The sequence below is a fragment of the Lycium barbarum genome, chromosome 11 (assembly GCF_019175385.1).
Source record: "Lycium barbarum isolate Lr01 chromosome 11, ASM1917538v2, whole genome shotgun sequence".
In the NCBI taxonomy this organism is placed as follows: domain Eukaryota; kingdom Viridiplantae; phylum Streptophyta; class Magnoliopsida; order Solanales; family Solanaceae; genus Lycium; species Lycium barbarum.
Window position 1 is genome coordinate 122,877,638 of NC_083347.1, and position 12,066 is coordinate 122,889,703.

A 12,066-nucleotide genomic window follows, 5' to 3' on the forward strand; every position below is an offset into this window, starting at 1 on the left:
AATATGCGATCCAAATACCCCCATTTATTTCAGCCCTTGGAAGAGGTCCAAGATGAGACGTCAAAATCATAATGTATGAATGCTTTCCTTTCTGCTTTTGGGTCGTGTGTGGCCATATTTTTATGCTATTATGTTTTGGCCCTGTATGGCATTGATATTATGGGTTGTTGTGGCAGGATGGTATTGATTATCACACCGTTCCGACATGGACGGGCAGCTTGCATCTGATGCATACATGTTATGATGATGAGCATGAGTAAGACAGCATGCATTACTTCATTTATGATTATCAGCCAGATTCAGATGTCTCATGGATGTGTTCTCATATTATTGATGTTTTCCTTTCATTATGTATGCCTCTCATACTCGGTACAATATTCGTACTGACGTCCTTTCTTCGGGCGCTGTGTTCATGCCCACAGGTAGACAGGGAGGAGCGCTTAGCCCAGACCCCCAGTAGCTGTCAGCTGATAAATAGCACTCCATTGTTCGGAGGTGCCTGTGACTATTCTTTTGGTGTACATTCATATATGCATATTTTGGGCATGGCGGATTCTTGTTCCGTCTATGTATTCATCATGTTAGTAGAGGCTTGTAGATACGCAGTGTGGGTTAGACGGTCTCACAAGAGGTTTTTCATATGTATGTATATTATTTTGATGGCCGAGAGGCAAAGGTATATAAAGTATTTATGTTTTACTAAATATTATTTTCTACGATTGGTATGTGAAATTGATAAAAGAGTATTAAATGAGCAAGATAAGTAGTAGAGTGAGCGGTGCTCGGTAACTAGCTCCGGTTACCCGTCGCGGCCCCTAGCTGGGTACGCAAGTGAACAAATTGGTGAGAATGACATTGATGACCCTAGTTGAGATTTTAAAGATGTTAGAGATGAGGGAAGAGGATTGCCAAGAGAAGGCAAGAGCAGTTGATGAGTATCGGAAAGGAATTACGAGCAACGAGCTAGCAAGGACTTGATGATGTCTTAGGGAAGAGTTATAAAATCCCTTAGATTGGTATTGAAGTGTTGAATAAGTGTTAAGAAGGTCCCATAAGGATTGGAGATCAAACAAATCGACGAAACGAAATTCGGGATCACTGGAAATTATACGGCCAAACATACTGGCCGTATAATTTATACGGTCCGTATGTCTGGACCGTATAATCTGTCCAGATTGGCCAACTCTCTGGACCAAACATACGGCCAGGACATACGGTCCGTAGATTTTATACGGACCGTATGTTGGTCCGTAGATTTTATACGGACCGTATGTTGGTCCGTATATTTGGTCGGGCAGCTTTTTGCTCAATAAATGTAAGGGGACCAAGTCATTTTCATTTCATTTCCCTTTCACCCCTCTCTCTCTAAAAACATCTCTCCACATTTATGATACAAGTTTTCAAGGATATTAATCCATCAACAACATAAACAAGTGAATCAATAGTAAGAACCCATCAAGGATCATCTAAAGCCAAGAAACCCAAATGGAGAAAAACTAGGGTTTTGCTCAAAGTGGAGTATTATCAACTAAAGCTCATTCCTACGACATCTAAGGTAAGATTCAAGCTATTTGTATGTTGTTTAAGGTAATTGAGAGTTAAAAATGCTTGGTCATTAGAAGAGAATAGCAAATAGATTATGAATGATGAATAGTGACGTTTTTTAGACATAGTTTGAATTGAGTCATGATTGTTGTTGTATTATGGTATGAATGTATTATAAATGACGCCAAGATCATGAAATAGACATTGTATATGAACGGGCGGAGTTGGGTGTTGCGACCATAAATAGGGATAAATGGAAGTGCATAGGGAATGTGGATAATGTAGATGATTAATGGCCATTGATGTAATATTATGAATGTATTGTTGACGTTGGGAGTTGAATTAAGGTAGGGACAAATGTTGAATAGACAAAGGAAGTGCTGCCAATTTTCTTTAGAAATAGCGACGCGTTCTTATAGTCCATTAACGAACGATAATTTGAATTCCCTTATGAAGGTAACGACGCGATATTGAAGAAGAGCAAGTGAACGAGATTTAGCTAAGCAACCAAGGTATGTGAGGCTAGTCCTTCCTTTCTAATGACATGAATCTTATAGCACGAAATTCTTATTCTCTCCATGAGTTCCTATAGACCGGAAAGCCAAAAGTCTATATCCATAATGTCTATTTGATATAAGAGATATGATATGATGATGCTAGCATGATAATGATGTTATTCGTCACTTACACTCACCTTGTATATACTAGTTCCTTCAAGGTGAGGCAGAATATCAATAATTGCTCCATGGATCGGGGGATCACGACCTTACGTCACCCCGATAGAGTAAGTCGATCTTGAGCATTATGTATGTACTACGATAAGATAAACCTTTTATGATGAGCATATTATTATGAGTAATTTATGATGAGCATATCATGAGCATTTCACACCGTGCCTAGTTGGCCGGGCAGTCACCGCCAAGGCGGGCAGCTATACGGATACACCATGACCTCCGGGCATAGGCAGACACCACTAGTGGGCGGCATGAGTTGGTACCCGGACGCGGGAGGCCTGGACGCAGGCTATGATTATCACACCGATCTGATCCGATATGGACGGGCAGCTTATACATTATCACACCGTACCTATATGGACGGAAGCTTATACATTCTTGCATACATGAGATGATGATGATTATGAGTAAGTCAGCACGTGCTATTTCTTCTAGAAGTTACAGTCATATATAGTTGCTCCGTATTGATGCTTCATTTATCTCATTGACATATTTTCATTGTTATGCCTTACATACTCAGTACAATATTCGTACTGACGTCCGTTTTCTTTGGACTTTGTGTTCATGCCTACAGGTAGACAGAGAGACGGCGCAGATCTATAGGAGCTATCAGCAGATTTACAAGAGCACTCCACTATTTCGGAGGTGCCAGTCGGGCTATACTTTTGTGTATATATGTATATGTCTAGTTCTCCAGTAGAGGCTCGTAGATACGCAGTGTGGGTTTATACCCCATTTTAACCGGAGTTAAAGTAGAAGTACAACATATTGGAGATCCTAAATTGCTTTGTTTTAAGGAGTCGCCACCTAATTAATTTAACGGTGAATTAGGACACCTAAATGTTAACTAAGGTAAAGCTAACTAAACCTCCGTTAATAGTCTGCTTAATCAGTGTGATTCTAGGTAAGGGTTCTATATTATCCTAAAGGGAAGGGGTTAGGCATCCTCTAGAATCTGTTACTACGGTTGTCCGGCCAAACTTAGGTTAATTAATTAATGCTAAATAGGGTGCTTTGAATTTTAAGAAAAGGGCTAGGAAAGGTTGTTAAGGTTTCAAAGAAAATATAAGGATGCTGCTTAAAATAAGATTTAGAGAAAATATAATAATCTGCATAAAAGAAGACTTTAAATAATTTAATCAGAAGAACTGAAACCTGGGGAATTAACTATGATTTCTCCTTTAATTTAACTACCCGTTACTGCTAATATTATCCCCACTAATCCGCTGGGATTCATCTAATGTTAAGAAAGCGAAGCAAGGCAAAGCGTTAGTCCTTCAATACAAAACAAAAATTCATAACAGAGCATAAAATAGAGGAGGAAAGGAATTAAATGGATCGACCCATTTCATGCCAATTGCTGTGCACTGTCATTGCTGTTATGGGCCTCGGCCAAGAATCATTTTGCACAGCTGATGGGGCTGACTCGATAAGAATGTTTTGTTGGGCTTTGGCCCAACATCGAATGCGGAACAAGACGAGTCCCTCGGACTCGCACGCGGTAGTCATGCATAAAACGAAAGGAAAAGATTAGAATATAATAGCATGAACAAGGTCAAACATGTAAAATATAAGCTCAAACACGTTAGTAGATCATGTATAGACTGCACATGAATCTCAGATTATGTATCGAAGGCGACAACTTTAGAAGATGCACACTTAATTGATTCATGTGATTTTTTTGAGTGGCGTCAGTGAATAAAGACAAACGCATACATAATGGGGATTACGCTAAACTACGGTAAACTGAGGGCCAACACAGCACATATTCAAGTGGGAGACATTTACTCACCATAATAGACATGATAACAGTGGCTAACTAATCAAACTAATTTAACAAAATACGTAGGACATCTTGTATACACTACTGATTTGGTTACCCTAACCACATGTTGTCACATTAAAATCATATTTGACTAACAGAAGAAACAATAATTCGAGTAAACATTTATATTACTTATTTAAGATAAATAATCATGCTTATACCGGTTAATGACTGAATTAAGCTAAATTTGAACTAAACTAACAATTAAGCAGGTATAAACGACCAATTAAAAGCAAACTAGTGGAAAATCAATGTGTGTTTAGATCAGGCTGCACCAGTATGCCAAACAAACTAAATACTTTAGATCTATTGGACAACAAAATGCAAACAAAACTAAAGCGTATTGAACTGAACCAAGACGAAGGTAACTGGAAGACACTGATCAAACAGGGGAAATAATTACCGCTAATTGTGCTTAGTAAATTTAACGAACAGGAAACCCATCACCAGAATCTAAACATGACAAGCTAAGCAAGATTAAAGAACTGATTTCTATGGACTAAGCATCATAAACTGAATTAAACAAGTAAATCAGTCACCATAGACATGATACATCGCTCGAACAAGAAATCAAGCCACAGAGACTAGACATGATGAGCTAAACGAGCAACAAAACAACCAATTACTATAAATTAAACATATAAATGCAAAAGAAATAAAAGGGAAAGGGGAAACACCTGTTTCGGATGCAGCGAAGTGAGGCGCGGGGTCTCCGATTCACACTCGAATATTATCAAATCCGAGCTTGCGGTGCTCGGATTCACAACGACAACAAGGCAAACAAATGCAAATTGGATCTAGTATTTTGACCCGATATTAGAACAAGATTTCGGTTGCTAAGGAAACTGATTTTTAATGAGATTTTCAGGTCGCTCATGAGCTCAAGAGATTCGAAGGTTTTCGGATTCTTGTTTTCTATTTCCAGGGATCTTCACTGCCAACCTCAACAAAAAAAAATCCCCCTTAAACGACGCAGCTAGCAACTATTTATAGGGTTTTTGCTCGTGAGGAAGGGAGAGAATAACGGGGGACAGAGGGAATAGGGGTGGCAGTGAGCGTGGGGAACAGGGTATGGTGGAGGTGTGGGAGAGAGAAGTAGTGGGGTGGCAGTGGGCTTGCGATGAGGGAGAAAAAAGGGAGAGAAGAGAGATGAAGAGGGGGAGGGGCGGCGGCTGAAGAGGAAAAGGAACAAGGAACCCTAATGGTTCCTTGTTAAATGAAAAGGGCGGGTGGGTATAATTTAGGATGAGCTGGATCAGTTTATTTTGGACTGGGTATTAAATGAATGGGCTAGTGCAATAAAACATTGACTGGTCTAAAAAATTGGGATCAAAATATGGGCTGGTCAAAAAATGTTTATGAGTTGATTGGCTACTACATTTAAATAAAAGACCAATTTGAATTACTTAATATAAAATGTGGAATTACTAATACTCGGATAATAAATTATATGCCGTCATAATAGCAGTGCAATAATATTTGAAATTCAACAGTAAGTAAATGTTGTTATCTAATTATGCGAAGATAAATGCGATGCGTGTGCGTAAGATGGTAAAAAATGCTGAAATGATAATTATAATAATACTAGTAATAATAATAATAGTAACAAAATAATAATAATAATAATAATAATAATAATAATGGTGGTAATGACGGTAGTAAAAATAATGACAGGATAATGAAATGTCGGTATTAATAAAAGCTAATTATAGTAAAAATGCAAATAATTATTTTTTAAAGTTGCCAAAATATTAAAAGCGAAAAATAGGTATTTTGAAGGAAAGGTGGGACAAAATTGGGTGTCAACAACTTGTCCCTCTTTGCTCGGTAATGATGAAAAGAGTTGTCGGGCAAAGACGTTGACTTAGTAGCCTATTTTGTCCCGGCTGAAGGATTATGGAGGACTAAGGGTAAAGAAAATTACGGCCGAACTCTGGTCTCTGAATCGCCTACATATCTCGGGATGTACGAGAATCAGGCCGTGTGTAGTTCTGGGATGACTACGACACCTATGACTGGCAACTCACGATTTGATGCGAATCTTCGCAAAAATATTGTCCCAGTGTCGAGTTATGATGACACTAGGTATTGTGATAGAACTCTGAAAATTGAGTATGCTGAAACGTGAACAGGAAATTTGAAATTGGAGCCGAGTGTTCGAGGTAGATCTTTGACCCTTGTTGGGAAGTCTTCTCATCCTTCCCGACGTATTGCCCCAGTTCGCTGCCGAAGAAACAGTTCCACGTTGCGCTAAGGCTCCTGCGAAACTTTAAAACTAGATAAAAATGGTCAGTAAGAAAAAATATTGAAATACAGCGATGCAAGTGTGGTGCAATGCGGCTGCGAACATATGCAGGGCATTAACAAAATAATAATAAAACAAGGCAGGTGCGGTGCAATGTCTTTATGCGGAAATTTAAAAGGGCGGTGCATGGCCCATGTAACACATGAAAGCGATGCAAAGGGCGGTGCATAGCCCATGCAGAAATTTAAAAGGGCGGTGCATGGCCCAGGCAATATATGAAAGTGATGCAAAGGGCGGTGCGCAGCCCATGCATCATATGAAAGGCGGTGCACAGCCTTATACAGAAACTTAAAAGGGCGGTGCATGGCCCATGTAATATATGAAAGGCGGTGCTCAGCCTTATGCAGAAATTTAAAAGGGCGGTGCATGGCCCAAGTAATATATGAAAATGATGCAAAGGGCGGTGCATGGCCAATGCATCATATGAAAGGCGGTGCACAGCCTTATGCAGAAATTTAAAAGGGCGGTGCATGGCCCAGGCAATATGTGAAAATGATGCAAAGGGCGGTGCATGGCCCATGCATTATATGAAAGGCGGTGCACAACCTTATGCAAAAATTTAAAAGGGCGGTGCATGGCCCAGGTAATATATGAAAATGATGCAAAGGGCGGTGCATGGCTCATGCATTATATGAAAGGCGGTGCACATCCTTATGCAAAAATTTAAAAGGGCGGTGAATGGCCCAGGCAATATATGAAAGCGATGCAAAGGGCGGTGCGCAGCCCATGCATCATATGAAAGGCGGTGCACAGCCTTATGCAGAAATTTAAAAGGGCGGTGCATGGCCCAGGCAATATATAAAAGGCGACCGAGCTTAAAATGTCCTATTAAAGGCGGACTAGCCTAAAACGTCCAATTAAAGGTGGACAAGCCTAATGTCATATTAAAGGCGGACAAGCCCAAATGTCATATTAAAGGCGGACAAGCCCAAATATCCAATTAAAGGCGGACAAGCCTAAATGTCCTATTAAAGGCGGACGGGCCTAAAATGTCCTATTAAAGGCGGACGAGCCTAAATCGTCCTATTAAAGGTGGACGAACCTAAAATGTGGTGCTTTTGCGAACAATGATGATGTGCCTTTGCAGGGCATTTGAAAGTAATAATGTAATGCAGGTGCGGTTGCTTTTGTAGTGCGGGGCATTTGAAAACAGTAGTGCAGTGCGGGGCATTTAAAGCAATAGTGCATGCACATTGTATTTGAAAGCATTTATGCAAGGCATTTGAAAGCAATAGGAAATGTTTGTGCATCGACACGTTTGAAAAATCATTTGCAAGGCTCAAGCATTAATTTGTTGCGAATCTCGCAAATTATTGATACTCGAGAGGCATAATTGTTATAATAAAGATCAAACCGTTCGACGTGCAATCCTTGCAAGGCTGCGAACATTATATATTTTGGCTTCTGCAACTTGGGAACCGTGAAACAAAGCGAGCGTCCTTTCTCCCAAGTCTTCTTTTTGCCTGATGACTCTGTTGGCCATATTCTCTTTCATGTTTCTCGATGTCGCTTGCGATGATGCCCTTAAAAATTGTCCCAGTTACTCGCATAAGAGGGTGTCGTTTTGCGATGATGCCCCTTAAAACTGTCCCAGTTTCTGGTATAGGAGGATATTGAGCTTTTGCGGTGATGCCCTTAAAATTTGTCCCAGTTTCTGGTATAGGAGGATATTGAGCTTTTGTGGTGATGCCCTTAAAATTTGTCCCAGTTTCTGGTATAGGAGGATGTTGCTTTTGCGAATGACGAGACCGAGCCTGACATAGGCTGCCTATGTATCCCACTAAGGGAATCAGGTCAAGCGTAGTTCAAATTACAAAGCAGCATAAAATTGTGATAGAAGGCGGTGCTCGGTCTTATGCTAAAATTTCAAAGGGGCGGTGCACAGCCCACGCAACATATAAAAGGCGGTGCTCAGCCTTATGCAGAAATTTCAAAGGGGCGGTGCACAGCCCATGCAATATATAAAAGGCGGTCAAGCCCAAAATGTCCTATTAAAGGCGGACGAGCCTAAAATGTCCTATTAAAGGCGGACTAGCCTAATTGCAGTGCTTGATTTATGATTACTAAAATTAGTGTGGAGCGAAGAGCTTTTGCGATGCTTGATTCATATACGGTGAGACAAGTTTTGACGCAGTGCGTAATTTGCAGCAGCAAATATTCATGATGTAATGCCGAAGATTTGGGGGCCTAGAACCCTGCCAAAATTTACATCTAAAAAGTTCCTACACTCAAAGAAATTTGTGAGTTTCAAATTTAATTAGTATTAAGTTGGCTTTGCCCCTTGCTTTATCTGAATTGCAATTGCCGACTTGATACTGTGTGATATCCTTCAAGAATAGCTAAAATATGTCCCTGCGTTACTCAAAGAAAACTTGTCAGTGCAAAATAAAACGGTTGCCTTGCAATGAACACTAGAGCTTTGGCGTTGAATCTGCATTTCTCGTGGTGATGGCATTGCAACAATCTGGTGACGCTAATATATTGCTTGAGATCTCGATTCATGCTTTTGTCGAATAATGATAGGCCATTTGCAGAGCTGCCCCAGGGTTGCTTCGTGGGAAAATGAAATTTTCCACTATATTAAGACCGTGTCGAAGAATGGACTGCCTACTTATCCCGAAGGAATCAGGTCAAAAGTAGTTCATAATACAAAGCTTTAGCCAAAATTACAAGAAGGAAAGTTGATCATGAGGCAAGTGGGTGGAGAATGCTAGTGACAGTAGATCCTTTCAATCATCTTACTTAGTTCCACGCTTCCTTTTCAAATGTCTCGGTACCAATTTTGATGGATCACCGGTAACAATAATTGCATTTTCAACTGGAGGGCCATCATTGTTGCACAATTTATTTTGTTGCACGCTTATCTTATCCTTTTCAATCATGTTCTGGATCTTATGCTTAAGTGCTGGGCAATTTTCTGTGTCATGACCTGGAATATTAGAGTGGTAAGCACAACTCTTGGACCAATCAAAATCTGGCGGTAGGCTTTTAGGGATCCATCCTTTCTTTGGCTTCAGGAGTCCCTTAGCTTTCATTCTCTCAAATATGCTGGTTAATGACTCTACAAACGGGGTAAAAGTGCGAAATTTTACGTGCTCTGACTGTCGTAAGCTAGACTGTGCTTGCTTGGGTTGATATTGAAAGCCTCGTTGATGAAGCGATATATGATCACGCGAAACTTGATAGTTCTGTCGCGATTGCGGTTGATATGTAGACCTGACAGCTGAGTCGTTTCCTCTGTTTTTGTCTTGCAAGTTGTTGAATGTCTCAGCTTGAAAAGTTGTTTGTACTGATGAAGTGTCAACAATTCTTCCTGCTTGAATGCCCGCTTCTACTTTCTTTCCAACTTGAATTAGATCAGAAAAGTCACGTAACCGCGCACATAACAACTTTTCATAATATATGCCCTTTTGCATCTGGATGAAAGTTGAAATCAACTCATTCTCGGGCAATGGAGGGCATATTTTTGAAGCTTCCAATCTCCATCGGATGGCATATTCCTGAAAAGACTCATGTGGCATTATTTCTATCTCCAGCATATCATAAAGATTTGGACTAACCCCGATGTTAAATTTGAAATGTTTTACAAAGTCGCGGGCCATGTCCTCCCATGTGTACCATTTGCGAAAGTCTTGTTCTGTGTACCAATCTGATGCTAACCCTGATAGGCTCTGAATGAACAATTTCATTCGTATGGCTTCATCTTGTCCAATTCCCATTAATCTGCTACAATAGTCCTTCAAGTGCGTAATAGGATTTCCTCTGCCATTGAAGGTGTTGAATTTTGGCACTTTGAATCCTGGCGACAACTCAACATTTGGAAGCATGCACAAGTTTTCATATCTTAAACTTTGGACATTTCTTGCCCGCATCTCTTCTTCGACAATTCTCCTTAAATTGTGAAGTTCTCTATCCGAGTCATCCCAATTGATTGCATTTGTTTCATTTCTCAATCTCTTGTATGGGCCTGCCGCTAGGTGATTTTACTGGTTTTCTGTAAAGGATGTTGCGAGTGCAGGCCTTTGAACATTAGGCAACAACGTGACTTGCAAGGTTTCTGGTTTAATAGAGAATCTTGGCGGTATATATGTAGGAGCTGGGTGAGGAGAAATAGTGAAGGAAATGTTTTGGGTCGAGCTGGAAGCTGAACTTGTGTTAGGAAGAAGGCTGAAGGTATTTCCCAAATTGACCAACACGCTTCTTTGTACTACATTCTTCTCACTATCCTCATTTTACGCTTGCACCAATCCCACACCGATGTTGAATGATTCATATCTTTTTGCCATTGTATCTTGTCCTTAATGCAGATTCGCAGCCAATGCAGTGCTCAATGCTAGGCAACCTCTAAAGAATTAAAACTAAACAAGTAGAAAATAACTTCAAATAAATCTCTTAGCATCAAGTAATCGCAAATAAATTCAAGAGCGAGCATATCACAAATAAATTCAAATACATCACTTAGCAAGTAAGCGAGTGAACAACTTACAAAGTTTATGACACAGACATAAATAACACGTCCTAAGATGCAGGGACCTCTTTATGCCAGAGGTAGGCCTAACGCCAAATATTCGAGATTACGATAGAGTGATCCAAGCCATTTAATTGAGACAGTCGAGTTTGGAAATAAAAGGGTCAAGTTTCGTTGAAATAACAAAAGCAAGTACATTGATGAGACAGTAAAGACGCTATAGTGTAAAACAATCCTAGGGTTTGGCCTAAATCTTTGGGCTTTGATCATGCCGAAGAACTTTCTTCTCAGGAATTTCAATCCGAAAGTACTTTGTTTCTTCTATTAATATTCACTGGATTGGGAATTTGAACTGAAACGTCAATCGAACACGCAACACAACTTTCTGATCTGGAGTCAAACGTGCTACTATTACGCCATGAATCCTTATGGTGTCTTTACAGGATTGAATTTCTTTCCTGGATGAAATCAGTATTTAGTTAGCAATGTGTGCCGCTGAGAATACCGAGTGAAGGGATTTTCTTCTAAGAGTGGTTGGCACCCCTCCCTGTTTGACCCAATGATTTCTTTAGCAACCAAACCAACAACCCTTGTTCATGAAATATTCAGAGCCAGAAGCTATGAAGCCACATATCTTAGTGTGTGCGTGTGTGTATTTTTTCCTTCCTTCAAGTTTATCTTTTTCATGATGAAGAAGATGCAAATTAAAGCTGAACAGAAAAAAAAATCTAGGAACTGACATGATTTTGTGAAATTTCTACAGTTTTTTATTTTCCCACTTCACTTGGTTAGGCTCTTACATTAATCTGCAAATTATCAATTAGACTAAAAAGGTCTAGATTTAGTAGTGTTGATACTCAATTAGTCACCATCTGAATATTTCCGTCCTTACTAACTTTTAAAAGTTACTTTAGACACTTTGAATGCTAGTTGATAAGTACTTTTTTAGTATCCATAGACCTAGAAAAGGGGGGGGGGGGGGGGGGGGGGAATTCCATACATAATCCAAGAACTTTCCCTGTATACAATGCATTTCGACTTCCCAAGATAGCTTTTTCAGTTGATTACATGGAGGAGTATTATATTCCATTGTTAGCAACATACTTCGGTGGCTGCCAGATGGTTGGCCCAAAGGCACACAGATAATAACTATCTGCAATTTGGATTCTCATCCTCTTTTCACCCTTTT